We start from the raw sequence: 25,224 nt of genomic DNA, 5'->3' as shown, positions 1-25,224 counted from the left end.
CACTAAATTTGCAGTTGTGGCTATAACCTTAAGACAACTGAGATAGGCATAAGCAACTGACTCAAGTTGCATGCTATAATAGGCAAAAGGCCTATGTTTACTACCATGCTCACATAGTTCCGCGGGGCCTGATTATGCCATTCATGCACAAATCAAGTAAAAGGTTTTGAATAACCTAAAGTTAATCTATTAGGTAGAGATCTCTTTGCTAACTTAAAAGGGCTAATATATTTTGCCTCCAGTGGAGATCTCACCTTAAAGTTTCCGGATCAACCTGAACCTGATCATTTGGGTAACCCTAAGGCAGGCAGCTCTTGCAGTGCTTGTTTTAGCCTTGTAAAAGCCTGCTTATGTTTATCTTCCCAAGCAAAGGATTCAGGGACTAAATCTTTAATAAGTTCATAGAGTGGAAGAGGTAACAGAGAAAAATTTGGAACCCAGAGCTTGCAATAACCAGCTAAACCTAGAAATCCACAATGCTAGCACTTAGTTGTGAGTCTAGGAAGTTCCTGTATCAGCCGAATTCTCTCTGCAGATAGCTGAATTCCTTCAGTGCTTAGATTATGTCCTAGGTAATGAACAGTTTCTAGGGATAACTGTAATTTTTCCTTTGTGTTCTTTCTCAGCTAACTGTTGCAGCAAATAAATGGAATCTTTTATGCATGCCTTATGGAATCTTTACAGTAGCTGAGTACAGCAGGAGGTTATCTCCATATGGTAAAAAGGTGGATTTCTCAGGGAACTAGAGGGTACTTAAATCTTGGTGAGGTACTTGGGAGAAAAAAGAAGGGGTCCCAGTGAACCCTTGAGGCATAAAAGTGCAGGTATATTGTTGATTGTTCCAAGTAAAGGCATATAGATATTGGCTGTTGGGTCTCCGGGATGCTGAAGAAAGGTGAACAAAGGTCTCCAACAGTACACCATTCCAAGTCAGTTGAAACTTGTGACAGAAGGGTGGCTAGGTTTGGAACAACAGGAAAACAGGGAATAACTATTTTTATTAACAGCTCCCAAGTCCTGGACAAATCGCCATCCTGCCAGGTTTCCAACCAGGCAAGATTGGCATGCTGCAGGGACGAGTACAGGAATGACTACCTCCCGGGAAATTAAGTCTTCTACAATAGGTGTGAGACCTTGTATGACCGCAGGCTTTAATAGTTGTTGAGGAAACCTAGGGAGAGGTTTAGCTACATCTATCTGAATCTTTATAGGTTTGCATTTTTTTTATTCTTCTGATGTTAACACTGTCAGAAGTAGCCCCCAAATTTGCAGGCATCTCCATCAAATTAGAAAACTTGTGCTGAACTTCCTCTTTTATGTCCAGGACAGATTGTAAGGAACATAAATAATCAGGTTCAAGTTGATCAGGAAACTTTAAGGTGAGATCTCCACTGGAGGCAAAATGTACTGGCCCTTTTAAGTTACAAAAGAGATCTCTACCAAATAGGTTAACTGGGGCTATATTGCATAGCAAAAAGGAATCTTGGTTGAGATAAAAATTCTCTCTGAACTTTATTAGGTACTCCCACCATGGAAGCATCCTCTTGACTCAGAGGGACCTGTTGTTCTTTGAGGGTGGGATTTAGAGTAGAAAGCACAGATCTGGTTAGGGCTAGGGCTAGGGCTAGGGCTAGGGTGTTAAAGGGTTAGGTAATTACGTTTACAGTTAGGGTTAGGGTTTAATGTAGATTTCAAAGTAGAATATGAGAGTGGGGTTTAAAGTAGAAAGCATAGCTCCAGTATCAACTAAAATTTGGCAGTTTATCATTAATTTTCATTCTATTTTCCTCTGGGCTGTTTAAGGTAATTGCTCGCAATCGTTTACCAGAGAACCTCTGGAGTTCTGCCAACTAGGGGAGAGGGTCATGGTGGGGGGCCCTCCCTTTGAGACAGATATGAGAGCATTTGTGAAGAGTTTGCATAGGACCTTTGAGGACACCTTTTTTCCCAGTGTCCTCACTGATTACAAATGAAACATCAACTTTGGGTCATCGAATTGATCATGGACCCTAGGAGGTTTTAATGGGGGAGGCCTAGGTGTTATTTTGTGTCTCTTGCCTTAGAGCTGCTGTAACTGTAAGGCTATGAGCTTGGTGGATTTCTGTTTGTGATCTTACTCCAAGGTCCTTTCAAAATGCTCAGCTATAGTCAGGAGTTCAGTCAGGCCTACAGCCTCCCAGCCTATTTTCTGCCCGTTTATCAATCCATTAATCTAAGAAGATAATCCATTTACAAAGAGGGCAGTTAAAGTAGGCTGAGTGGCCTTTTTATTGCTTGGAACCCCAAATGCTGTAAAAAGAGAGCCTACAAACTGGCTCTAAAGTCTTCCACAGATTCACCCCTCTTTTGTTTGTATGCGTGAATAATAGGCCAATCATTATTAGGCCAATTAATAATAGACCGAGTGTGAGCAGGGAAGATTTTAGGAATAGCTTATAAAAGGTTACTTGTTATTCTGCAAGCCTTTTTAGGTTGAGGATCTTGAATATCATCCTAGGGATTATGTCATTTTGCTTCCCGCGTCCATTCTGGGGCTTCCCCCAGTCCTACCAACATGTGTACAAGCGGATAAAGATCTAGCAGTTTGGGGACATAGGCCGTGACAGTGACTCTAAATTCTTCCAAAAAATGTTGGGGGTTCCTCCCTAGGTTTAGAGAATTCTTTGACTATAGCTCTCAGTTCAGTCTTTGACCAAGGGGTAAAGGACACCTGAGGGGGCTCACCTGCAACCTCAGCTAGTTTTACTTTAAATGGCAATTGTTAAATATTCTCTTGGGAATAGAAAAGTATTTCAGACAGAAAATGAGTAAAACAAGAGTACTCAGGTGAAAAAGGAAAGGGGGGGACAGTAGGAGTTCAATCTGCAGTCACATCCGTCCTATGGTCTTTTGTTTCAGGTACCTTTTGTCTCTTCAATATTTCATTAGCTTTTTGTTCTAAGTCTCTAAACGAAGCTATGTTGGAATCTTGAAACCTTCTTTAAACTTTTACATAGCAACTAAAGCAGGCATCTCATTCTCCCTGTCCAATTTGGGAACCCTTGCTCTCCAGTGTTTTCCTCAAATGAACAATCTTGTCTAACTGGAACATTCCCCACAATGACCATTGTAATTCTAGATCAATATTAGTATAATTTTGCCATCTTTCTAAATATCTACAGCCTCCAGGACCATAGTTCTCAAATATAAAATAAGCAGGTGTGCCAGAAGTTGGCATTCTCAACTCTTTGGTGATAAAGGATCTCATTTCCTTAGCTAGCCTTTGTCAACCCAAAAGAACACACAAAAGAACTGCGCCTTAATATATCAGCAGTAACAAAGAGATGTCACTATGTCCTGGCCAAAAGAAGGCCTGGTATGCACCACCACCAATTCCCAGGGATCCCTGGACTGAGGAAAAAGATCCAACCAGCAAATCCCAAGGAATGGGGACTGCAAACTGATGCCAAACAAACTGGAGAACTATAGCTGCCACCAACAGTTCCAAGCATGGAAACTGAGGGCTGATTCCAAACAGATGGGGAAGTGCAGACTACACTGCCAGCCGTGCGCAATGTGGAATCCAGGGAACAAAATTAGGGGCTAAGGTTTCCCACTCAAAAATATACTGGCAATAACCAAGAGATGTTACTGTGTCCTGGGAATTTCCATTTGAAAGGCTAGGGGTTTGGCCTCAGGGAGAATCCTCTACCAGCCAAACTGACCTGCCCTGTAAAGGAAAGCCAATTAGATTGCGAGCACAAACTCAATCAAAGAGAATGGAGCTCAAACCAAGAGGAGCTTACCAACAACCTTCAGGAATGGCAAGAAAGACAGTGAACTCAAAGGAGTTGTGGGCACTACACCTGTTTCTCCTTGTCCCAAACGTTATCAGAAATTTGCTTCAGATCCCATCACTGCCACCAATATATTTATCTTTTGCTTTTTAAAAAGATAAGCATTTAATCATAAAATCATCCTGTTAGCAGGAGGAATCATAAGAGTGGATTTTAGAAAAGTGCACATACATATTTTGATACAGAACATTTCTGGAGGGGTACATATGAAACTGTTAGCGGCCACCTCTGAATGCCACCAATGTATTAAAAAACAAAATTTAACTGAGTAAATGTGATGATTTACTTTGAATTTTGAATAAATTGGCTTTATTAAACGATTCATGAATCAGGCAGCATCTCATCTGACAGAAAGGGAGATACTCCAACGGGTTACACAACATGGAAGGCTTTTTGTTTTTTGGCCACGCCACATGGCATGTGGAAATCTTAGTTCCCCGACCAGGGATCGAACCCATGCCCCGTGCATTGGAAGAGCAGAGTCTTAGCCCCTGGACCACCAGGAAAGTCCCAGAAGGATTTCAAAGTAAAGAGGGTGGGACAAGGAAAGAAAGTCATCATCAAGGGAAAAAATGAAAGTTCACTGGAGGAAAGTGAAACTTCAGGTGACAATGGCTTCTCATTGGCTAAACTGCGGAATTCTCTATTAGCTATTTCTATTTTCTATTTCTTGTTGCTGGCCAGGAAGGAAGTCTTCCCTCCTCCAGCTGGGGTAGTAAAGTGGTTGCACTTCCTGTTTGGGGTCAGTGAATGACCTCTTCCTGTTGGGGTCATGGATGATGAGTGACACGGCATGAGAGCTCCCTCTACGGGCCTTCCAGACTCCAATTCTAGTTGAGGTTTCCTTTTGTTAACATTCACAGCATGTTTTATTGGCAGGAGGATTCCCAATGAGGGAGAAAAGGCCACAAGACTCACCATAAAGAAGGCTCAGAAATTCCTGGGTGGGTCCAAGGAAGGCACAAGGTGGCTGTGGGGTCAGCTGGTGGCCACAATGATCACATGGTTCCATCTGATGGGTCTGCAGCTCGATGTGGAATAGTGAATAAAAGGGTCAGTTCATCCTATCAGAGAAACATGAAACTGAGATAAGCTTCCCACTGCTAGAAGCATCATGAGCCTTCAGAAAAGAACAGAGAACATGGCTAAAGGGTTTGGGAACATCAGAGCCATATCAGCCATATCTCCTCAGAGTGGGACTCCCCAGGCTCTCCAGGTCTCAGTCCCCAACTCTCCCTCAGGGACAAAGCCTCCCCACCCCTGTCCTAGTCAGCTCACTGATCCCTAGAGGTCCTGCCTACCCCTGAGGACTTAGATTTCCATGGAGACAGGTTGGTTGAGACCTAGTGATACAGTTGACCAGCCTGATATGCAACAGTTCCCACCACCCTGGGGCAGTTGGGCTCAGGGACACGTGGCTCTGGACCCCATGTGGAGGGTGTCCTTGCACGTCAGCTGTGCCCCAGAAGAGCCAGTAACGCCTGTGGCTGTCCAACTGATTCTCAGGGTATTTTCCTGGGAGAGCCCTTGGTCATCTGACCTCCTATCCAGGAAGCCCCGTGACTTTCTGACTGCTGCCTGTCACGCCAACAACACACCTGTGAAGGTTCTGCTCTGCATGGCCATCTGTCCACCAGGCCCCCCCTTCTAGGGACACAGATGCTAGGACCACCCAAATGTTGAAGGAGTGTCCACCTGCCTAAGGTACAGACACCCCTGTATCCATCTGCATGATTTCTACTGGGAATCTACAACATTTATGGGGATTCTTTGGCCCTAAAGAACAGACCAACCTGATAGGAGCAATGCAATGATTCACAATTACCAGGGTCAATGCACATATACAGGGGCCCATAGCCCCAGGTGCCCCACTCACAATTCACATGGGTGTCCCATACGTATCCACCGATGCCCAAATATTCTTGCTTCATACATACATACATCCAAACACGCACATCAGTGGTCTGCTGGTAAGCGCTAAAAAACTCTCTGAGAAAGGTGGGAAAGACTTCACTTATGCTATCTACATGGTATAAATATTCCCAGCATGACCAATTTCAAGCTACCCACCTGACATCACTGAACACAGAGCTGGGAAGAGATATGCACCATTGACTATCCCAAGATAGTATGAACCAGTTCCAGCACATCCCATACCTTTTCCTATGAATTTGTGCACACAATCCACTTACACCCCAAGTAGACCCCTCAACTCCCACCACAGATATACAACCAAAAGGATACCACATATACATATGTGTTTGTACATATACATACATATATATATATATCCTGAACACACACATACATTTCTACCCTCACCCTGAATAAATACACAAACAGACCACCTCTTACTATCTAAATTTTTACAGACGAAACCTTGCTCACCCTGAATATTCACATTCCACTCTCACAACTATATATACACGCACAACATGGGCCTGAAAACAAACACGTGCAACCAATATGCCATCCAGATGTACACACTGAGTACCTAAACACACAGGCTCACCAAGTACACAACTGTCTCACGTGCAACCCAAAAAAGACCCATATGCAGTCCCACAGCCCTAAAATACATATACTCCAGGATTCCTGCACACACACATAACCTACACCGTCTACTGGTTTCCAAACACACAAACTAAACTCTCACATCCCCCAGAATACATACCCCAGAAGCCCCAGGAACTCAAAAACACACACAGCCACAAATAACCTATACTTATCAAATACAGCTGACCCTTGAACAACTTGGGGGTTAGGGCGCCAACCCTCCATGCAGTGGTTCTGCATCCATGGATCGTGTAGTAGTCCTGTAGTATTTACTGGGAAAAAAATCCACTATAAGTGGACCCGTGTGGTTCAAACGTGTGTAGTTCAAGGGTCAACGGTACATATAAGTCCACCTCACTAATACTGAGAACACATACAAGCAACACCACTCAATTCTTCAGGCATTACATTTTGAAATAGACACATAGAGGACTCTAAGCCTCCTGCTATACTCACAAATCACAAATACACACACCCACAAACTACTCATGAGTGTACACCCCAAATGCTCAGACACACTCAAAACCTCTGCAGTCTTACTATTATACATACACAATTCTCACACACCTATGGACACACACATGCAAATATTCCCAAGCCCTGAACATACAGATCCCCTCCCAAACACTATACATTATGCTACCTCTCCAGAACACAAGCTCCCCGCCACTACCCCAACATATAAACTGTATATGTGTGGGGGTGTTTATATATATATATATATTTCTACCCTCACCCCGAATATATAGACAGACCACCTCTTACTCCTACCAAACACATGTATAAACACCCTAGCATTCTCCAAAGAAATACACTTTGAATACTCCTAACAATTCCATACCTTATGAACAAACTTTGATAATGCATGAACCTGATGATGGACACACACACAGATTAGAATACACAAGTAAGATACATGGAAGTGTCTCCAGCAAACCATTTATGAAACAACTTCCATATATCAAATTATCCCTAGCTATTAGGAGCCAGCTCACACATATGCAAGTACTCACAAATACCCGTATCACATATTTCTAATACATAGAAATGCAATTGTCCAACTTCCCTGTAGAAACATAGAACCCCACCTCTTTATCAGATACACATATACTCACTTCCCAAAATACATAAGCTTCAGAGGCTCCTACTGAAAATTACAAATGCACAGCCTCAGCAAATATTCCTCCAAGTGGCCATGCCCCTTGAATACACACACAAACTCATTTAACACATAACTCTCCACAAGTCCCAAATGCAACCACAATTACCCAGAACACTACAAATATGCAATAATATCATCCTATATGCCCTTTGTTCCAAATACACATACAGTACCACACTACTGGCATATATATAACCCCACATTCCCAACCTCTTACACAGAACTAACTCTGCCATCTTGCAGAATACAGAATCATACAAACACAACATACCTACATATACAACATCCACCAGTCCCATAAAATAGCCACAGACTTGCCCTCTACACATCCAAATATACATAGACAGCTCCTGAAAATGCACACACCCAAACACCCCATAACCATACAACATGCCCTGAATACACAAATGATCATCCTACATTCCCCAAATATACAAAATAAACAGACTGGACACCCAAAGTAATATACACCACTACTTTTCCTGACATTGCCCTTATGCATATGCAGATAATCCTTCCAAATCCACCATTAGACACACATAAATCCCCAAATTCATGGGTGAAAAAAACACATGTAAACATATTCCCCAAACACCTAATTACAAACACCTAACCACCAACTCCTTGAGTATGCCTGCGTCACATCTCAACACCCTCCAAGTACAACACTCACTCTTACACGCTCTCACAAAAACACAGGCACGACCTCCCTTCAGACACAAACATCCACAGACAAAACCAACCCACACATTTGACTACATATCAGATTCCCACCAACCAATTAAATATGTACAGACCCCATCTATGCTTGCAAATCAATCATGATGTGACATCAGACTACAAATACATGTTTATTACCACATTCAGCAAAGTTGCTCCCATCACTGACAAAAGAATGCAGTTTGGACATAAGTGGTGATTGATGTTTTTATGATAAGAAGGAAGACACTAGTGAAACCATGAGTGTGTTCCTTCGCTCTTCACTCATTTTCCAATCACCTGAGCTACACCTTTGGAACCAGATGAGGGTTTTCAACTCGCAGGAACGTCCCTCTAGCTTTTGTACTCTTCAGAACGCGCAGCCTAGAACGGCACCTGTTTAATAGCTCACACACACTATTTCCCCCCCACTGTAGGCCTCGCATTCACTGAACACTTCATGCAGCCGGCTCTCCAGTGGGGCCAATAACCCTGGGGTAAACCCCTCAAGGGAATCGAGCTCTATGGGGGCGTGAATCCACATTGTGGGGAGTCTCCTTACACGGACAAGGGCACAAATAACCCACAGGGTGAACAACAGCGCAGAGCGGTGACACCTGAGGGGTCAAAAGTCCCCGTACCCCTTACCTCAGGGTTCCTGGAATTGACTCTCGAGGCCGCCATGACAGGCCCCTCCCCCGCCGGACGGCCCTTGGGGCCCCACCCTCCGCGCTCGCGCATGCGCTCCTGTCTTCCGGAGCCGACTGCCCCAACTGACGCCAGGAGCAGTTGGAGGACGGCGGTCCGCGCGTGCCCGAGAGCCCCGCCCTAGTGAGCGTGCGCAGGCGTGCAGGCGCGGGGCACACGGGCATCTGGTCCTGCAGCTCTCTGCCAGAGAGGAGCGAGGTGGAGTGTCGGGCACGCTGCGGAGCGTCTCTGGCGACGCTCCTCGCCGGGAACTCTCGTGATGGTCTCTTCTTAAAACCAGCTCTTGTGAGATGTGCACTCGTGAGTTTTCTATTGCACACGTGAAACCCATGCACTTAGCTACAAAGAGTTCTGGAGAGCTCTGCTCTAAGCACAGTAGCCTCCAATTGGGGCAAGTGCTTTCATGCCCTTTGGACTGCAGTTCCTTGGTTCTTGTTTATGCCTTTCAAAAAACAGTAGGTCCTTTTTCCTAGCAAGCCTGAAGTTTCCATTAAACAATTCTAGCAAAGAATTCAGACCTGGGAAACACTCTTAAGATACTGTCTCCTGACTCCGTTCCTAGAGTTTTTCCAAACGCATTTACTCTACTAGAATATTTTTTCTCAGTGTATTTAATACATGGAGGTTTTTCAATAAATGTTGATTCACAGGTGTTTCCTTTGTACGTTTTTTTTTTTTTTTTAATAACTTTGAGAGAGAGTGGACAATCTGGGCCAATTTCAACACAGCAGGTAGTATGGGAACAATTTTACTTTCCCTCCCTCCTTTTTTGTAATATCTTGCAGACTTTCAGTTGGCATTAAAAAACAACAACAACAACAAAAATAGTAGCGGGATCAACTTACTGCCCTAACTTTGTAATACTTCCCAAAGAAACTTCAATCATCAGATCCTCTTTCTGGTCAATTGCAAGATTAGAGCATTTCTCACTCAACAGGATGCCTCTGAAGACCCCTCACATCTAACAGCACTAAGCGCCTCCAAGTGAACAGACTTGAAAACTCCACAAGACACAAACATGGTATCTCTTCATTTCTTTAATGTTTCTTGATTGAGTGGAAGATGAACTGTCTTCTGAGGCTTGTGATGCATGTCCAGAGTTGTTTTTTCTCAGTAGTCAATGCCTGCCGGCAGCCTCTGTGCAGGAATAGTCAGAGATCATGATCCAAAGGACTTTTAGATACTCCCTTCTGTGACTGCTCTTCCCAAATTACATTTGGGCTAATTTGATGATCTCTGTCTCTGGGGTGTGGGATTTTGAAGTATTACAAAAGTGATTGCAGAATTGGGACTGGCTAATTTTTGCATAGTGCAATTTTTGTATCAGTGGCCTTGAGAAGAGTCCTTCAAATACTGTATCAGAATTATGAGTGAGATTCTTGTAAATAATTGGTTGAATGACTGAACAAAGGGAGGAAGCAACAAGGAAGCCTGCCTTTCTCGAGTGCCTGGGTACAATATTTTGCCTCACCATCCCTCTAGTATGAAGTTATTGGGTGAAAATCATATGCGTTTTCCTTCATTGTAAAAGCTCCAGTACTGAGCGATATTCCCAAACTGTTTATTTTTTTCAGCCCCCGACAGGAGTTTCTTTAGATGTAAAGTTCACCATGATGTTGCTTGAAATATTCTCACCTTAGCTTCTCATCTTCTTCGGAGTCAGTTTTTCCTGACAAGGGGCAAGGAACTTCTTAAGCACCAACAGGAGTCTTTTTCACACTGTGGAACAGTCCTTCTAAACCTCTGTTTCCTTCCCCAACACCCCACAATCAGTTGGAGTTCTACTGCAGCTACAGCAGTGAGAGAATCTCGTCTCCCAAGTGATTTGGTTGCCATCCTCTGAGGTTTTCAGCCTTCATCTCCCTTGACAAGTTTCCTAACAGTCCTCTCTTCTCACGACACAAAACACGAATACTCTTTCATATCATTTTGATAGTGGTAAACTGACTGACATGGATTCTCAATATGAAAATCATAATCAAACAAGTTTTGTAAAAGGAATGCTACCATGATTCCCATGCAGATGGGGCCATATGCAATGATGAGCCTAGATTGTAAAGAGCAAGTGTATGTAATGCAGACAGGAAATGAACAAACTTGTAAGCAGGGCTTGCAGGCTAGGATTTCGATGGAAGTGGGCTTGTCTGGGGATTGGACACTGGTGGATAAACTCTTGGCACTGTGTCAAGGTGCACATCCATCTCATAGGTAGTGGACTTTTAACACCTAGAAAAACCAGGGCTCTAGGATGTTTAGTCCCTTTAACATAAGGAAAGAGAAGAAGATTTTCTGCCTTCTTGTTCCTTACTTCTGTCCTTACCGCTACTAAGCCAAGATGTTCAGTGCTATATGATGACTCTTCCAAATCCATTTCATCCAAAGAGCCTGCAGATTTTGTGGATGTTTACAGTTGTGTTTTCTGTTGGAGCCAAGGTGCACACTTGAGTCTCGTCACTCCAAGTTCTCTTTGTCATAAGGATGAGTAACTGAGAATAGCTTAGTATGTTCTGAATTTTTGGTAGTGTTGCCAGATAAAATACAGATTTCGAGTTAAATGTAAATTTCAGATAAACAGGGAAAGAATTTGCAGTAAAACTATGTCCAAAATGTTGCATGGGACAAAGTTGTACTAAAAATGAATTCATTGTTTATGTGAAATTCAAAAGTCAAATTCAGTTAGGCATTTGTTACTTTTCTTTACTAGATCGAGCCACCCTATTCTTTCAGGTGCTTTGAATTTTAAGAGACTAGAAATTCTTGTTCTGGGAATCTAGTGCAGAAACAGAGGAGCCACGATACCCGTACAAAGACAATCATTGGAAATATCCTCAGATATATTGGAACATATATGAATTTTCAACTAGAAAAAAAATGAAGGCATTTTAAAAACTGAAAACAGATTGCCTTCGCTTTTAGTTGCATGACGTATCTCTGGGAAGATTTTAGTGAAAGAGATAACACTGGTTTCCTCCGGGAAAGAGGATTGGGTTGACAGGGGAAAGAGGTGGGAGGAGGACTCGCCACTGCATATTCCATTTTGCACAATTTAATTTTGAACCATGAGAAGGTGTGGCTCGCTTAAAATATTATACTAAAATCATTTAAAAGGTACAAAACTAAATCTTTTACAACCATGGAATACTATGAGAAAGACATTTAGTGAATTCTGGTCTTGGACATGGGGGCTGCATGATGGTTTTTTCATGGACGGGGGCTTTCCAGCACAAAGGAACATTAGTAAGGCTGGTCCTGCTGGATGTTGGTTGGAGCACAAGGACCACTCCCTTAGGAGTGATGTACATACAGCAGTCAAAGACACTGGATCTGCTGAGACAATCCTAATTGCAAATACTCAGTTCCATGTGGCCATAAATACCCAAGTGTTTATCAGACTAACAGTTCTGAATTTTGTTCAGGAAGTCTAGTCTCTGTTGAAGTAAGTCAAGAGCCAGGTAGGAAGCAGAGTGTGTTGAGGGACACAAAACTAGGTTGATGGAAAAAGAAGTGAAAGGAAGGGACCGTCAAGTCCAACCTCGGTGCCGTGAATCAAGAAAACAGTCTATAAACTGCGTAAAGAGGCCCACGCCAATTGTGTTGCCACTGTGTGAGGTGGAAGGAACTTCCGGTTCTTGCCTACCTGCCAGAGCCCTCGTGGAATGTCTCCCCACCCCCACCCTACCCAGACCCACGTGCCCTCTGCCCCTCCCCCACTGCAGAACGTTTCAGCCACATTCTACTTTTATGATTCAAACCTGGCCCTCCTTCACTTGGATCCTGAGCGTCTGCTGAAGCAGGTCACTCTCTGGGTCCTGGTCTTGACTTTTCTCATGGAGGCTACCAGGCAGCAGTAGTCCGTGCCCAAGCCTGCAGGATGGCTTCAGAAGGAGGTAAGCCTATAGGCTGGGGGTGTGTTCTCAGAGACCCTGCCATCCCTCCCATCCTTCGGGTTCACACGTGACACTTCACTGTGGGCACACAGTTGGACTGAAGTAGAGGGAGAAGAGAGCCCTGGACACACAAGGACATTTCACCTGGGAGACTGGGGAGCCTGAAGAAACCTGAGACTGCACTGGGGAGGAGGGGTCATTGGAGGTGGATCAAGAGGAATCGCCCTGGCTATGGAGAAAGGATGGCAGCAGGCAGGTTGATTCTTTCTAGAAGGGAGACCAGCCACTTTGAAACGTGTGTGTAAGGATGTGTGTGATGTCCTGGTGGTGACACAGGGAGGGTCATGAGGAAAGCCTAGACCTGTCTTGTGTTCCTGAGGCGCCTGAAGCTTGCCTCACCGTATCTTTCTACGGGATTTGAACAGGAGCATACTGTGTCTCAGGGGGCCGTGGGGAGAGATGGTCTTGGTGAGAAAACTATTCAGTGGGGCTGTGTGTGGCCACGCCTGCAGTGAAGTGTCCTCTCCGAGAGCTAGGCCGGAGGTTACTCGAACTGCCGCAGCCCACACCTCGTCCACTCCTCCCAGCCCAGAGCTCACTTCTCAGTTCAGGCAACTGTTGCTTTGGATTCCACAGGGGATGGGCAACCGTGTAACTTCAGCCAAGAGAGGGCTCAGGTTCCTGAGTTGCTCTGAATTGTTCTTCCTTTTGTGGAATCGCAGTACTTCAGACCTACTTCATCTCGTCCAGTATCTCATGGTGGACCCTCAGGCTGCCTTGAGAGGAAGAGTTTGTTCATATTTCCTGTCACTCCTTCATGGACAGGGGACAGATGTGGAGTGGGGTTGTTTCGGGTGGAATGTCTGTGAAGGCTGCTTCCTCTTTTAAAGGGGGAAGGAGTGTAGCCCAGGGGCAGGAAGACGATCTTCTGTGTTATTATTAAACGTCCTATGACACCTGTTCTGGTTAATTAGGTGCACCGTGGTGTGTACCTTGTTCTCCTGAACAGGGATGTGATCCAGACAACTTGATCGCCATGGCAACTGGCTTATGCCTGCTTCTCAGATTGCCTTTCCGTTATTGGGAGCTGGAGGGGGAAGGACCACAGGCGGTCTGTACTCCCATGACCAATGTAACATGACAATTCCCTGGCCCTTGTTTAATCCTCTGCAGCCATCACTGGCTGTGAAATGACAGAATCTAAGGGACACGTGCCTACTTCTCACACACCACTCCCCCCACCCCCGCCTCCTAGGAACAGAACTCCTGAGTGATGACCGTGACTCTGGGCACTGGGGAGGGGGTGGCAGGACCTGGCCCATGTTACGTGTCTGCTGTGGGTTGTTCTGAGATGCAGGTGCATTCTGGGCCAGTGTTCTGGGTTTGTATCGGGATTCCATTAGAGAGATATTTTCCAGCATTTTGTTTTGTTTTGTGAGGCTAGGAAAGAAAGAGGGGATTTCTACTGAGCATCAGGAAAAGGAGGACTGAGGAGGAGGTGGGGCCCTAATATTTTACACAATACCTGTCCACAAAGGGCCTTTGGGTGCCTAGAACTTACTTTGGAGAAGGTCCCTACCTGCTAGTACGCCGGCTGAGGGGCATTTCTCACAGAGCGGATGTCCACACAGTTCCAGGTCTTGGGAGACAGCCTGTGAGGCTTAGGTGCCAGGGGGTGCCTTAGGGAGGCTCTCCAAGTCAGTGCTTGCTGAGGCGATTTCTTCTCGGCAGACAGGGGTCAGGGACCTTGGTGGATGGGCGCGGGGTCAGCAGTGGAATAATTCTCAACTGGAGGTCAGGGCATGAAAATCACTGGAAGACATTTGCACGCTGCACAGTTTCCCTTGTCCAAGTGTCCCTCCCCTGTGGAGATTTACACTCTGATGCCACAGAAAGCCTCAGTGCCACGTGCCCATTCTCCTCCTGCATTCACTCCTTTCCTTTGCCTCCACAGCATCTGCAGTGCTGGGAACGGATATGACCATGAGCCCCGGGGCCTCCTTGTCTACTTTCACGGCAGTGCCCTTCCCTCCACCCATTCCTGGCGCCCAGCACCGGCCACCCTGGCAGCAGCACCTGCCACGTCCCATCACGCCAGCATTTCCTCCTGGCAGCAGCCTGCTGTTGCCAGCTTTCCCCAGGACGCCTTTGGTGGCTAATGGTGGCCGTGGCCCCAGTGCCCCTGGGGCTTGCAACCTCACTGTTCAAGTCAGGTCACAAGGGAGGACAGTGGAGGTCCCCCAGACTCAGACCTTTGTCGTTACTCAGGCCCCCCTCAACTGGAGCGCTGCAGGGGCCCTCAGCAGGAGTGCTTCATGTCCTGCACCCGTATTCGTAGCAACCCCTGTGATGGGGACCGTGGTGACTGCTTCAGCTGTTGGAGTTAGTCAGGCTGGCAAGGGAGGCGGGACACCAGGCTTTCCTCCTCAAGCTCCACCACCAGCTGCCCAGCTGGCCCCTCTCATTCGCCCAGTGAACTCTGGGCCATGGCCACATGGCACTTCCAGGGAGGGCCGCCTGGCCACCAACCAGTCCAACGCCTCGCAGGATGGCTCCTCTAACCCCCAGAGAGAGTACAGTAACTTCCTACATTGGCAGCACGTCAAGCCCCTGGCCCGGAGACACTTTTGCCTGAGTCCTCATGCAGAAGCTTTTTCCTGCTTTCTCATGTGAGTGAACGCTCAGGGGGTCCTGAGCTTATGGGAGCTTTTAGATAAAGAGGAACTGGGGATGGACTCGCACGTTAGGTTTCTAGGGATACTGGAAGGAAGGTGTGAGGGCGATGTCCATGCTATGAGAAGGCACACTGTCGGTCACATGGGTGGGCCTGCCAGTCCGTGACATCAGGACTGACATGTGCCCTATCTCAACTGGCCCCACCACCCTGTGAGTCTGGCCAGCTTGCTCTTCCATGATTCTCATGGTAATATGGACTGAAGACTTGCAGTCAGAGAGGGTCGTGGTGTAAGGTGAGGAGCCGAGGAGAGGATGCCGAACTCTCCTGTGGTGCCGTGTCCTTCATACAGGACTTGAGCGTACATGGCCAGGGGAGGTCACTTCAGAGGAGGGGGAGGAGCGCGGGGCCCAGGAGAGCGCTTTATGCATGCCTCCACTTCGTTGTGGCGAATTCCACTAGGAACAGGGTGATGGTAGAGCTCTCCTAAGGGCGTGGGCTCTCTCCCACTAGAGTTGTGAGCCTGGCAGGCATTTCCATCCTAAACTTCCGGTCCCTCGTAAAAAGGGGACAATTACACTTCACTCAGAGGACTGTGCAGAAGACGCCTTGGACTAATCTATGAAGTGTGAGCAGATTGCTTGGCACTTGCCATGCCTCATTGATGATCGTGATTTTTATTATGAAAATGCAGCCTTGAGGAGGAAAAGAGCTCCCCAAGGCACAATGTGCCAGCTCTAGCCTGGGAGTGGATGGCCATCCTTGAGTGAGTGTGAGGCGGTGACAGCAGTGGCCGGGAAGGCTTGTCTTTGCTCTCCCAGACGCCCGCCTCTCACTCTCCTGTTGCTCAGTCATTCTGGGTTGAGTGATGTGTGGTCCACATGGGCGGGTAGGGTCAGGCAGGTGGGGGCTGGGCTGGGCCCGGAGACTGACCCCGAGGGCTTACAGCCCAGTGCTTCGATCCGTGGCCCGCCTGAATCCCACCATGCTGCTGGAGGAGGGACTGTGGAGGGCCGTGCAGGAATGGCGGCGCCTGAGCAACCTTGACCGGAAGATCTACTACGAGACGGCGCAAAAGTGAGTCAGCGTCCTGGGCCCAGGGGCTGCGTGGAGGGTGAGGCGAGTGGGTGAGGGCAGGGTCTGGCCGTGGGGGTGCTCATCAGAGAGGACAGAGGAGAAGGGCTGTCACCCAGCACAGGGTCCCCGCAGCCCAGGGGCCCTACTGTCCCCCAGAAACCCCTCCCTCACCTTGAGAGTTTGAGACTTCTGTCCTTCCTCCACCAGGAGCTCTGCCCTCCCCTGATTTTGACCTACCCTTACCTTGACATGAAGGTCTCAGGACGGGGCAGGGTGAAGCTGTGAGTCCAGTAGGGGTCCCACTCCGGCCATATGGGCTGGGCCGGGGAAAGAGCTCCACCCGCCAGCCTGCTGCTTCCTTAGTGGTGGGTGGCTGGCGGCCACTAACATAGATTTGGGACCACCTCTCCTCATGAAGAGTGCCCTGAGTGGGTACCCTGGCATCCCTGAAGAGGCTGGGGAAGCCAGCTGTCGTCAGCCCAAGGGTCTCCGGCCCTTCCAGTGTTTGCTCCATGGTAATCCCCTTGGTTTAAGAAACAAAACCAAACAAACGAGCGCCTCTCAGAGGAAGGGAAGGCCTCTCCTCTAAGCTCAGCATCCACATCGTCCAGCCTCTCCTGGGCCCTGTCTCCAGGTCTATGTTGCAGGACTCTCAGTCCTAGCCCAGGGTCCTGGATTCGGGCAAGGACCCCTGTGGGGAGCACATGCCTGTTCCAGCCTCTGGCTGGCAGCCCTGCATGTGGTCCTGGATGGGGACGGGGGCATGAGGAGGGTGCCCCCTGGGTCAGCCATGTGTCCCGTTGACCTGGTTCAATTCAGCGACCTGGGTCTATGCTGTTGAATGCCCTGCAGTGCTGGTGAGGCAGGAAGGGTCCCAGATCTTGTTATCACTTCCAGGAGCAGCTCTCTCCTGTGGACAGCACCTCACAGGGCCTTGACGGCCCCAAGGCACATCCTCTCCCAGTGCCTCATTCTTGGCTGCCTTTGTTGGGCTCCAGAACCCAGGCGTTTTTCTCAGGGTGGCCTGTGCCTCCGTCACCCCCCAGGTTCATGGAATTTGCAGCCGAGGAGGAGATGCATATTCAGAATTTGCAGTGGATGCAGTGCGCGCAGGACCCACCGAAGCTGGATCCTCGGGGGCCCCCAGCCCCGAAAGTGGGCCTTCAGCCAGGCACCCAGGTTCCCACTGGAGCTGAAGGCACAGGTAACAGGGGCCTAGGGTTGGCCACCGTCCCCATATGGATCCTTTTCTTTCAAGACAGGGGCATTGGTCTTTCAACCAAAACAGCCACCGAGGCGGGGTGGGGGGGGGTCTCAGCTGCCGTTTTTCACTAGGGGGTATTGACTTGGTCAGTTTTGTAACTCCTCTCACACCTCCCTTTCAAAGGACCCCACACTAAGTCTGCCTAAGAAGTGGGCTTGATGGGGAGACCCCTAGAAAATTGGAGGTTCCCCACTTCCTTACTTGTGACTCTCTTAGATGACCCCCTAACCTCCCCTCTCCACCTGTGCATGAGGCTTCAGATGGTCCTGACCCCTCCCACACCCACATCAACGTCCCCCAAACAATGCCCTCACCAACGTGCGCTCGGTGGTCAGGAGGTGGACCGGGAGTCCCTCACCTTCCTTCCCTTCCTCCTGCTCTGCCTCAGCCTGTGCTCCCAGGATGTCCGGCCCCAGGGCCCAGCCCTCGCACCCGAAGCCACACAGATCCCAGCGGAACCCGGAGCCCAAGGCGCCCAAGGAGATTCCCCCTGAGGCTGTGAGGGAGGATGTGGACAGGATGGAGGCGCTGGTGGGGCCCGTCCACTCAGCCCCAAGCAAGTCACATGCAGAATGTGGAAAGGCCGGAAATGAGCTGAAGCAGGAAGAGGACGACACCTACTTGGACCCGTGTCTCTTGAGCTACACTGACGAGCTGCGTTCCCGGGAACACTCTGTCACCAAGGTAGGCTGGGCCTGGAGCCTGGGGTCTACAAGATGCCAGGGCATGGAACTCTCAGCACCCAAAATCTGGGTTCTGCTCAGGCCGATGGGACTTAAGCTCAGCTCCTTGTTCCTGAGCCTGGTGTTAGGGGAGGTTTACGCAGATGTATGTGTGTATATGTTTGTGTCTGTGTGTATGCCTTTGTGTGTCTGTGTATGTGCATCTGTATATGTGCTCTTTTCTGTGTGACTGTGTATGTGCATGTGCGTGTGTGTGTGTGCTGACCATCCCCGCCTTGTGGAGGAGAGTGGGGGTGGGTCTCTGCTTTTCACTTTCCCTCCTGGTCTTCTTGTGTCACAGGCCACTCCTGGCCAAGGATGCTCACAGCCTCTTCTTTCTGTCCGAGGTGGAGGCAGTCATTCACCCTCGATTCCCGGCAGAATTGTTTTCCCCAGACCCACAGCTGGATGTCTCGGCCCTTGCTGAGGAGCCGAAGCAGGAGGAAGGACTCACCCCTGAAGAAGTGAGCCAGGGGAGGGAGAGGGACACTTAGGGAGCCAGGGGACTCCAGGGGAGGGGGGACCCCTGGTGATCCAGGGGACAGGGGAAACCAGGTGGCCCAGGGGAGCCAGAGGAGGGAGGGATCACAGGTAGAACAGGGGAGACAAGGGACACCCAGGAAGACCAGGGCACAGAGGGACCCCAGTGAGCAGGGGAGAGGTAGGGCCCCAGAGCAGGAGGCCCACATGGCTCTGTCCATCCCTTCCCTGCCTCGGAGGCCTGGCATGGGGAAGGGCCCTCTCTGGGGTGGGTGCAGCGCAGGGTGATAGGAAGGAGAGGATGGGGAGCCGGGAGCGCAGGGAAGGACACACAGCTGGGAATAAGGTGCAGGAGGATGGCAGGAATGCCACCGTGTCTGCATTTGGAGTCTAGTCCTGGGGTCACCCGTCCCCTCCTCCCCCCCAGGGCCATTGTCCCACTGCCCAGTGCTCCTCCTCTCACACGTGCGCGTGGAGCCGTCACTGTCCTCCTCCCTCCTACCAGCTGGTGCAGAAACGACTCCTGGCCTTGAAAGAGGACGAGGGTGGGCCGGCAGCCCCGAGCCACAGTGCACCCGGAATGGGCTCAAGTCCATCTGAGTCCCACGCCGGCCAAGGTGCCCAGAGGCACGACCAGGACCGACATCGAGGGGTCAGTGATGAAGCCTGCCCACCAGAGATTGATGTTGAGGCTCTTCATAGGCCCATCCGAACAGACACTGGCCCGTTCGTGCTCAGAGTCTTTGTTCCCTCTCGAGGACGTCAGGCTGGCAAGGGAGGCTGGACCCCAGGCTTTCCTCCTCAAGCTCCACCACCAGCTGCCCAGCTGGCCCCTCTCATTCGCCCAGTGAACTCTGGGCCATGGCCACATGGCACTTCCAGGGAGGGCCGCCTGGCCACCAACCAGTTCAACACCTCGCAGGATGGCTCCTCTAACCCCCAGAGAGAGTACAGTAACTTCCGACGTTGGCAGCACATCAAGCCCCTGGCCCGGAGACACTTTCACCTGAGTCCTGATGCAGAAGCTTTTTCCTGCTTTCTCATGTGAGTGAACGCTCAGGGGGTCCTGAGCTTATGGGAGCTTTTAGATAAAGAGGAACTGGGGATGGACTCGCACGTTAGGTTTCTAGGGATACTGGAAGGAAGGTGTGAGGGCGATGTTCATGCTATGAGAAGGCACACTGTCGGTCACATGGGTGGGCCTGCCAGTCCGTGACATCAGGACTGACATGTGCCCTATCTCAACTGGCCCCACCACCCTGTGAGTCTGGCCAGCTTGCTCTTCCATGATTCTCATGGTAATATGGACTGAAGACTTGCAGTCAGAGAGGGTCGTGGTGTAAGGTGAGGAGCCGAGGAGCGGATGCCGCACTCTCCTGTGGTGCCGTGTCCTTCATACAGGACTTGAGCGTACATGGCCAGGGGAGGTCACTTCAGAGGAAGGGGAGGAGCGCGGGGCCCAGGAGAGCGCTTTATGCATGCCTCCACTTCGTTGTGGCGAATTCCACTAGGAACAGGGTGATGGTAGAGCTCTCCTAAGGGCGTGGGCTCTCTCCCACTAGAGTTGTGAGCCTGGCAGGCATTTCCATCCTAAACTTCCGGTCCCTCGTAAAAAGGGGACAATTACACTTCACTCAGAGGACTGTGCAGAAGACGCCTTGGACTAATCTATGAAGTGTGAGCAGATTGCTTGGCACTTGCCATGCCTCATTGATGATCGTGATTTTTATTATGAAAATGCAGCCTTGAGGAGGAAAAGAGCTCCCCAAGGCACAATGTGCCAGCTCTAGCCTGGGAGTGGATGGCCATCCTTGAGTGAGTGTGAGGCGGTGACAGCAGTGGCCGGGAAGGCTTGTCTTTGCCCTCCCAGACGCCCGCCTCTCACCCTCCTGTTGCTCAGTCATTCTGGGTTGAGTGATGTGTGGTCCACATGGGCGGGTGGGGTCAGGCAGGTGGGGGCTGGGCTGGGCCCGGAGACTGACCCCGAGGGCTTACAGCCCAGTGCTTCGATCCGTGGCCCGCCTGAATCCCACCATGCTGCTGGAGGAGGGACTGTGGAGGGCCGTGCAGGAATGGCGGCGCCTGAGCAACCTTGACCGGAAGATCTACTACGAGACGGCGCAAAAGTGAGTCAGCGTCCTGGGCCCAGGGGCTGCGTGGAGGGTGAGGCGAGTGGGTGAGGGCAGGGTCTGGCCGTGGGGGTGCTCATCAGAGAGGACAGAGGAGAAGGGCTGTCACCCAGCACAGGGTCCCCGCAGCCCAGGGGCCCTACTGTCCCCCAGAAACCCCTCCCTCACCTTGAGAGTTTGAGACTTCTGTCCTTCCTCCACCAGGAGCTCTGCCCTCCCCTGATTTTGACCTACCCTTACCTTGACATGAAGGTCTCAGGACGGGGCAGGGTGAAGCTGTGAGTCCAGTAGGGGTCCCACTCCGGCCATATGGGCTGGGCCGGGGAAAGAGCTCCACCCGCCAGCCTGCTGCTTCCTTAGTGGTGGGTGGCTGGCGGCCACTAACATAGATTTGGGACCACCTCTCCTCAGGAAGAGTGCCCTGAGTGGGTACCCTGGCATCCCTGAAGAGGCTGGGGAAGCCAGCTGTCGTCAGCCCAAGGGTCTCCGGCCCTTCCAGTGTTTGCTCCATGGTAATCCCCTTGGTTTAAGAAACAAAACCAAACAAATGAGCGCCTCTCAGAGGAAGGGAAGGCCTCTCCTCTAAGCTCAGCATCCACATCGTCCAGCCTCTCCTGGGCCCTGTCTCCAGGTCTATGTTCCAGGACTCTCAGTCCTAGCACAGGGTCCTGGATTCGGGCAAGGACCCCTGTGGGGAGCACATGCCTGTTCCAGCCTCTGTCTGGCAGCCCTTCATGTGGTCCTGGATGGGGACGGGGGCATGAGGAGGGTGCCCCCTGGGTCAGCCATGTGTCCCGTTGACCTGGTTCAATTCAGCGACCTGGGTCTATGCTGTTGAATGCCCTGCAGTGCTGGTGAGGCAGGAAGGGTCCCAGATCTTGTTATCTCTCCTGTGGACAGCACCTCACAGGGCCTTGACGGCCCCAAGGCACATCCTCTCCCAGTGCCTCATTCTTGGCTGCCTTTGTTGGGCTCCAGAACCCAGGCGTTTTTCTCAGGGTGGCCTGTGCCTCCGTCACCCCCCAGGTTCATGGAATTTGCAGCCGAGGAGGAGATGCATATTCAGAATTTGCAGTGGATGCAGTGCGCGCAGGACCCACCGAAGCTGGATCCTCGGGGGCCCCCAGCCCCGAAAGTGGGCCTTCAGCCAGGCACCCAGGTTCCCACTGGAGCTGAAGGCACAGGTAACAGGGGCCTAGGGTTGGCCACCGTCCCCATATGGATCCTTTTCTTTCAAGACAGGGGCATTGGTCTTTCAACCAAAACAGCCACCGAGGCGGGGGGTGGGGGGGGGGGTCTCAGCGGCCGTTCTTCACTAGGGGGTATTGACTTGGTCAGTTTTGTAACTCCTCTCACACCTCCCTGTCAAAGGACCCCACACTAAGTCTGCCTAAGAAGTGGGCTTGATGGGGAGACCCCTAGAAAATTGGAGGTTCCCCACTTCCTTACTTGTGACTCTCTTAGATGACCCCCTAACCTCCCCTCTCCAACTGTGCATGAGGCTTCAGATGGTCCTGACCCCTCCCACACCCACATCAACGTCCCCCAAACAATGCCCTCACCAACGTGCGCTCGGTGGTCAGGAGGTGGACCGGGAGTCCCTCACCTTCCTTCCCTTCCTCCTGCTCTGCCTCAGCCTGTGCTCCCAGGATGTCCGGCCCCAGGGCCCAGCCCTCGCACCCGAAGCCACACAGATCCCAGCGGAACCCGGAGCCCAAGGCGCCCAAGGAGATTCCCCCTGAGGCTGTGAGGGAGGATGTGGACAGGATGGAGGCGCTGGTGGGGCCCGTCCACTCAGCCCCAAGCAAGTCACATGCAGAATGTGGAAAGGCCGGAAATGAGCTGAAGCAGGAAGAGGACGACACCTACTTGGACCCGTGTCTCTTGAGCTACACTGACGAGCTGCGTTCCCGGGAACACTCTGTCACCAAGGTAGGCTGGGCCTGGAGCCTGGGGTCTACAAGATGCCAGGGCATGGAACTCTCAGCACCCAAGATCTGGGTTCTGCTCAGGCCGATGGGACTTAAGCTCAGCTCCTTGTTCCTGAGCCTGGTGTTAGGGGAGGTTTACGCAGATGTATGTGTGTATATGTTTGTGTCTGTGTGTATGCCTTTGTGTGTCTGTGTATGTGCATCTGTATATGTGCTCTTTTCTGTGTGACTGTGTATGTGCATGTGTGTGTGTGTGTGTGTGTGTGCTGACCATCCCCGCCTTGTGGAGGAGAGTGGGGGTGGGTCTCTGCTTTTCACTTTCCCTCCTGGTCTTCTTGTGTCACAGGCCACTCCTGGCCAAGGATGCTCACAGCCTCTTCTTTCTGTCCGAGGTGGAGGCAGTCATTCACCCTCGATTCCCGGCAGAATTGTTTTCCCCAGACCCACAGCTGGATGTCTCGGCCCTTGCTGAGGAGTCGAAGCAGGAGGAAGGACTCACCCCTGAAGAAGTGAGCCAGGGGAGGGAGAGGGACACTTAGGGAGCCAGGGGACTCCAGGGGAGGGGGGACCCCAGGTGATCCAGGGGACAGGGGAAACCAGGTGGCCCAGGGGAGCCAGAGGAGGGAGGGATCGCAGGTAGAACAGGGGAGACAAGGGACACCCAGGAAGACCAGGGCACGGAGGGACCCCAGTGAGCAGGGGAGAGGTAGGGCCCCAGAGCAGGAGGCCCACATGGCTCTGTCCATCCCTTCCCTGCCTCGGAGGCCTGGCATGGGGAAGGGCCCTCTCTGGGGTGGGTGCAGCGCAGGGTGATAGGAAGGAGAGGATGGGGAGCCGGGAGCGCAGGGAAGGACACACAGCTGGGAATAAGGTGCAGGAGGATGGCAGGAATGCCACCGTGTCTGGATTTGGAGTCTAGTCCTGGGGTCACCCGTCCCCTCCTCCCCCCCAGGGCCATTGTCCCACTGCCCAGTGCTCCTCCTCTCACACGTGCGCGTGGAACCGTCACTGTCCTCCTTCCTCCTACCAGCTGGTGCAGAAACGACTCCTGGCCTTGAAAAAGGACGAGGGTGGGCCGGCAGCCCCGAGCCACAGTGCACCCGGAATGGGCTCAAGTCCATCTGAGTCCCACGCCGGCCAAGGTGCCCAGAGGCACGACCAGGACCACCGTCGAGGGGTCAGTGATGAAGCCTGCCCACCAGAGATTGATGTTGAGGCTCTTCATAGGCCCATCCGAACAGACACTGGCCCGTTCGGGCCCAAAGTCTTTGTTCCCTCTCGAGGACGTCAGGAGGTCTCTCCATCCCGGGCTGGGCGGCCCTCCCCTCCCCAGGGTAAAAGGCGCACTGGCCCTCGACTGGGACCCAGGGATGCGTCTGTTCTCAGAGTGGCGCCTCCTGTTCGGGAGGCCCGAAAGCCCAGGGACGCGGCCGGTGAGGACAAGGAGGAGCGCCCCAGCCTGGCCTCCCTCTTGGCCTCTCCGCAGGGCCTGCCGCCTTGCCGGCTGTCCCAGAGTCGTGCCCCTGCCTCAGGCCTGGCCTCCCCTGGAGGTTGGGGGGCCCAGAGTGCTCCCCAGGCCCCCTCCCCTCAGAGAAGGGGCCTCAGTCCAGCTCCACCAGCCGCTCCCAAGTCGAAGAAGCGGGCTCTGTGTGGGCGCCCAGCCGCTGCTGAGAAGCTGCCCATCCCCGGGGCTGCCCACGGGGTCTCTGCGAGGCCAGCCTTGGCTCTGGGGCTGGCTCGCCCCTCACAGCCGAGAAAGAGAAAGCGTGACCCGTTTGTCACAGGGAAGAGGAGGAACAGGAAGAGGAAGCGCTGCAGCTAGTAGGGAACAGCCGGGCCGGCCCTCCAGGGCGAGCCCCCCAGGGCGGCCCCCACGGGAGCCTAGGGGCTCCTCCTCACCCCAGTGCTGATCCTAGAGGATGTGGGGGGAAGGGAGGGAGGGCAGGACCACCAGGGCGGGGAGGGGGAGTGGGATTGTGGGGGGTTAGGGAGGTGGGGGAGGTGGGTGTGGGCAGGACCTTTGGAGTGATGTATGAAAATGGTGAATAAAGATAGTTTTGGTGGGAAATGCTCTCAGGCCACTGTCATCTTGTTCGTGT

General features: G+C 51.1%; 1 long non-coding RNA gene across 2 annotated transcripts in view; it reads right to left on the bottom strand.

Moving 5' to 3' along the window:
* Positions 1 to 8,958, bottom strand: part of LOC309661723 — a 147,450-nt gene extending 138,492 nt beyond the window's left edge. Inside the window, exons 1-2 of one of the 2 annotated variants that reach the window (XR_014264200.1) lie at positions 8,902 to 8,958; positions 4,755 to 4,900 (exon numbers count right to left, since the gene is read on the bottom strand). This is a non-coding gene — a long non-coding RNA (uncharacterized lncRNA). The remainder of the gene's footprint in view (positions 1 to 4,754; positions 4,901 to 8,901) is intronic. The other variant, XR_014264201.1, reaches the window with a different exon arrangement.
* Positions 8,959 to 25,224: the final 16,266 nt, after the last annotated feature.

This window comes from Balaenoptera physalus, assembly GCF_965194825.1.
Source record: "Balaenoptera physalus genome assembly, chromosome: 5".
NCBI classification, from domain to species: domain Eukaryota; kingdom Metazoa; phylum Chordata; class Mammalia; order Artiodactyla; family Balaenopteridae; genus Balaenoptera; species Balaenoptera physalus.
Note: the sequence above shows the minus strand (reverse complement) of the source record. Positions and strands in the feature narration are given on the sequence as shown.